This window comes from Schistocerca americana, chromosome 4 (genome assembly GCF_021461395.2).
Source record: "Schistocerca americana isolate TAMUIC-IGC-003095 chromosome 4, iqSchAmer2.1, whole genome shotgun sequence".
Classification (NCBI taxonomy): Eukaryota; Metazoa; Arthropoda; class Insecta; order Orthoptera; family Acrididae; genus Schistocerca; species Schistocerca americana.
The window spans coordinates 410,009,536-410,015,285 of record NC_060122.1 but is presented as its reverse complement, the minus strand read 5'-3'; positions in this window follow the sequence as shown (position 1 = coordinate 410,015,285).

Here is a 5,750-nt window from a genome sequence, read left to right as displayed (position 1 = left end):
AAAGTTTCAGTTTCAAAACGCCGTAGAAAGAGACTCTTTGCTCAGAATGACCTCAGATCTGAGCAGCATGTTACTGACGCAGGGGGAAACGCCATGGAACAAAAACAGAGTAGTAAGAAAAATTCTACCAATAGATGGCACCGTAAGCGTCTTAACGTAAGTGGGGTCAGCTACAAATGAAAAATTAATCGCAGTTTGAACGCTATGGTTTGAGTTGCACATTAACCACCCGTACTGTTCAATGTGCATCACTGTACAAGTTCGCGGTGGATTAGCCGAGCGGTCTGAGGCGCTGCAGTCATGGACTGTGCGGCTGGTCCCGGCGGAGGTTCGAGTCCTCCCTCGGGCATGGGTGTGTGTGTCTGTCCTTAGGATAATTTATGTTAAGTAGTGTGTAAGCTTAGGGACTGATGACCTTAGCAGTTAAATCCCATAGGATTTCACACACACACACACACACACACACACACACTGTACAAGTTCGGCAGTCAATAGTCTTGGCACGGTTAGTAAATTAAGCACATCCACCTTGACAATGTCGTATCACATCGGATTGGAAAAAAACGGTTTTAAATCGCCCTGAGGATAAAAACCGCATAGAATGCTAAATGATATTGTTTTCTAACTGTCGCCAGACATGCGGAAGACCTGTTCATTATACTGTCCACCGATTTCTGCCACAAGTTGAAAATGAAAAACAGCCTGTTCGATAGTAAATCGGTCTCGGAATGCACGTTCAGATTGCGCTGTGCAGTGCATGCCTTCAGTTCAGCTGCTTTCGTAATTGGAGCACTGAACGAAACATCATTCAGATATCACCACAGCCAGAAATCACGGGGCAAATATGAAGTGATCTGGACCGCCAGGCTGTAAGAAATGATGGCCGATAATTCTAGCAAATTCCGAAATTCCTCGCAGCAGTCGCTTCACTGGCTCTGCAATGTGCAAAGGAGCACGATATTACATAAAAACTATCCGACCCACACATCCACGCTGTAGAATGACTGGAATGACGTGTCCGCAAAGCGTTTACCAGTGACGGTACAGGTCACAGGACCCACCGAAATTATCTCCTCGAAAATATGGCGTCAACCAAGAACCACGACGCAATTGTCTTTGAAGTCGTACCGGTTGATTTGGGTACGATTTTTCCGTTTCCCATATTTATACAAATCTGCATATTGACATGTCCTTGGACACTGAAATGGACGCGTCTGTCCGCAGGATGTTAATTGGCCATTCGTCTTCCACTTCCATGCGAGCGAGAAATTCCAGAGCGAACGTTCGTCTTTCTGGCAGGTCAACAGGAAGCAGCTCCTGAACATGCTGTATTGACAGCAATACAGGATGATTTATGAGGTTTTGTACACCGTGCTCACAGGCATGTCCAACATTCGGGCAATTCCCTGTACACTCCCCGTACACTGTACACTCCTGTAGTGCTGTGGCAACATCTTCGACAGACGTCGCATCAACTGCTTTCCTCTTTGCTGCACTGCGTTGGAAACAAACTGTCTTTTTTTAATTTCTTAGTCATTTCCTCCACATTGTTAACAGACATGTCAAAAATGTCTTTTTTTTTTCATGTCCTTAAGTGTCCGGTACTTCTGCAGGGCAACTGACGCACAGTGCCCGTTCTTGTACAAGAGTTTCACAAGCAGCGCAGCGATGCTTCATGGAGACAGTAATGCTGGGCGTCTCGGACGCAAACTGTGGAGCAGCTGTGGGTACCGTGCCTCTTGGTGCGCATATTCTGATGCTCACAGCGACAAGATTTTTATTTTTTCTTTGTTCAATGACGTTTCCCTCTGCGTCATCAATATGCTGTTCAAAACTGACGTAAGTGGATCCAAACAGCGACCATCAGCAGATACAGAAAAATTTAATATATCCACTCGGAGGAAATACGATATCACAGTTGCTAGGAAACATCATATATGTTGAAACTTCCTTTCAGATCAAAACTGTGTGCCGGACCGAGACTCGAACTCGAGACCTTTGCCTTTCGCGGACAAGTGCTCTACCAACTGAGATATTTTTTTTTTTTTTTTTTTTTTTTGGGGGAGGTTGGGGAGGGCGGGGAAGGCAGAGCGATCAGGGGTCGTAACTCGAGGCCTGGTCAGTGTCCTCCTCGTCCGTCAAGGAATCAGGGATGGGAAGGGGAAATCTTTTGTGGGAATTATTATTTATTTATTTACTTTTATTACTGTTTTTAATACATTCTTAATGTGGTTTTACTTTATACCACAACAAAAATAAATGTAACTAGCACCGCATCGTGCCCTGAGTACAGAAAACAATATCTCGGCACGTTCCTACACCGAGGTAATGTATATGGGGAAAACGAAAAAAAAAGTGCTGCATACAGGATGCAGAAGGGTGTGTCGCTACTCTCCTTACGCTTCATCATCCAGGTACGTCTTCACGTATGTCATGGTATTCCACCGAGAATTGAACTTAGTCTTGTCAGCTCACTCAATGGGTGTCTTCTCCTACCTGTTGATGATCCAGCTGAGTGGAGGGTCGCGTAGGGCACTCCCTAAGTAATTAGAAAAATACTGTCTGTATTTTGGGTTCCGTACGATATTGCAATAACGTTCTTGTAGGTAGTTCCAAAAGTCGATTACATCTTTAGGTCCATCGTGAAATACGTAGTGTACCGCATGCGCACGGATCCACGTGACAGCGTTTGTCTTGGCGCGCGGGAAATACTATTGAGGCGGAAATAGTACAAACCGAGGTGTAATGTGTTCCGGAGTCACTCGTAGAAAATACGACAAAATTTGTCGCACCAAGCGCCATACGTCTTCTGCCGCGCCACATGTGAGACGGTGTTCGTCCGTGTCTGGCATCCCGCAGTCAACACAGAGAGGCGATTCCGCCATGTTTATCTTGTGGAGGCGTGATCGGGTGATCTGTTTACCATTGACTGTGATGTACCATGTAGATCAGACGGCTGTGTCCAGTCCAACCACGTGAATCGTCTTCCACACCACCTTCCTATTAACCTGAGGGCTTTTGGTCTCCACGATGTTTGGTGGGCGCCTCGGCTGTAGGACATGATATATATCCCGCGCCGACGTCTGTTTCGTCGGTGGTACTGCGATACGGACAATGTAAAAGTTCCCGAAGTAGTAGAAGGGTGAGGGTATGTCTTGCGTCGTCAGTGGGGGCATAAGGGAGGGTGGATCTAGGGACTCCAACAGCAAACCTGTCAAACTTTCCGGGTGGTGGGGCCACAGCTTGATGTGTGAGCTGACACACAGGGCCACAGCTCTGTCGTGGACATGGACTAGATCAAGACCTCCCCTTTCTGGGGGAAGGGTCAGTGACTCATAACTGACTTTGAAGAGCATGCCTGTACTGACGTAGGCTCCGAATGCCGCTAATAGACGGCGAGCCATCAGTAACGGTATTGAAAGAACACGCGCTATGTGTGGAAGGCGCGATGCGAGGTAAACATTGACGAAGTGTGTCCTTTGGAGAATGTCGAGGGTCCGCAGACGAAGGTTGAAGATCTGGACGCGAATTCGTCGTAACAAGCGGCGGTAGTTAAGAGCCGCAGTGCGCCGTATGTCGTCGTGAAACTCTATTCCGAGAGATTTGATAGTGGCACGAAGCTGTAGGGGTTCGACACACGCTGGGGTCAACCCGTCTCCTATGGCCATGACGACCGATTTGGCGACGTTGAGACAGCTGCCGGAAGCCACACCGTACGTGGTAATCCATTCTAGTGCTCTGATGACATCGTCGCGATTGCGGAACACGAGAACCAGGTCGTCTGCATATGCTGTACAGTGAAATGTGGCGTCACGTAGGGTAAGACCGGTGAGGCGTTGATGGAGGCCACAGAGGAGCGGTTCCAGCGCCAGAGCATATAGTAACGTCGACAAGGGGCAACCTTGACGCACGGAGCGGAAAATCGGGAGGGACTGCGAGAGACGCCCGTTAACGATCACTTTGGAAGTCGCCCCTGGAAGGAGGCGCATCACGACGTCTGTGAATTGCTGTGGGTACTGCATGTGCTGGAGAACGGACGTTAGGTACGCGTGATCCACTCGATCAAAAGCTTGGTTTAAATCTAGTGATGCCAGCGCTCCCGGGATGCGGCGTGCCCTGGCTAGGACTATTAAGTCACGGTATCGACACAGTGCTGTGTGGATGTTGTTGATACCCCCTAGGGAAGTCTGATCTGGTGAGATGACGTAAGGTAGGGTCGGTCGTAGACGGTTTGCTAATAGTCTGATGAATATCGTCATGTCGCAGTTGACGAGTGTTAGCGGGCGGTAATCTTGTATTCGAGCCCCATCTTTAGGTTTGTGAACTGGTATAATTATTCCTTCTACGAAGGTCGCAGGGAGCGGCACCGCGGGTGACATAAGCTCCCGACAGATGTCTGTTAACTTGGGAGCCAGTAAATACTGGAAAGTTCTATAAAACTCCACAGGGAGCCCGTCGGGGCCAGGAGACTTATTCGCCGCTCCTTTACCGATGGCGTCGATAACTTCGTCTTCCGCAATGTCGTTCAATAATTCAGTTTGTAAATCCTGTGGGACAATGCCGTAAACCAGTTGTGAGACTGCTGTTACCGTCGTCGGGTCGGAACATTGAGCAGAATAAAGTCGTGCGTAATGGTCGAAGATGGCTGCAGCAAAATCGCGTTGTGTGGTGTGATGACGGCCGTCCTCAGTGGTGATGGCATGTATCAGCACCCGTCTTTGCAGTGTACGTTCTCGGATGACGTGGTACATGGTGGGTTGTTCCGTTGCGAGTCTGTCTTGTGTTCGCGCTCGGACGATCGTCCCTTCGAGGTGTCGGCGCATATGGGCTACGATCTGTGCTTTCACACGCTGAACTGTCGACTGTCGTTCCGGTGTAGGTGGCAAGGAGGCGCATTCGCGAAGGACGGTGAAATAAAAATCGAAGGTCTGCTGCCTCCAAGCAGCAGTCTCACGACTATAGCGTAATAAAGGTTCTCCGTAGGGCCGGCTTGGCGCAGGTTAACCACCAACTAATCGACATAGGATACGTTGGGAGGCGGCGGACGCACAAACTCCACGTGTCTTCGATGGCGCGTCGACAATCCGGAGAAGCGAGATGAGCAAGGTTTAATTTCCAGGGATGTCGGCTGCGCCACACCCGTTGGCGTCGAAGGGTGACGGCACATATATAGGCCTCGTGATCAGAAAAGGCTACTGGCCACACCTCCACGTCACTCACCGTTGCCGCGAGAGACCGGGAGACGCAAATGCTATCGATGCGACTAGACGAGTGACTCGTGAAATGTGTGTACCCCGGTCTATTTCCTCGGACATGTTCCCATGTGTCTACCAGCTGGAGATCGCCGATGAGTGTCCCAAGTTCGGGGCATGGTGAATGGCGTGGCAGCTGATCTTTAGGTGCTTGGGTGCAACTGAAATCGCCCCCTAATATCAAGTCATCGTGCCTGCCCTGAAAAAGCGGTGCTATCCCTTCTGCGAAGAAGAGCGATCGGTCACGACGGCGATTCGTTCCGGAAGGGGCGTACACATTGATAAACCGGACGCCTTGCACCGTTACGGCCATTCCTCTAGCGTCGGGGAGATATAGGACCTTGGCCGCCTCGAGGCCCTCTCTGAGGAGAACTGCGGATCCACTGTTAGTTGGCGAGGCGTGGGACACATGAGCCGTATAACCATACATACCCGGGAAATCGGCGACGAAGACTTCTCGGAGAAAGACAATGTCAACGTCTGCTGCATTGAGCATGT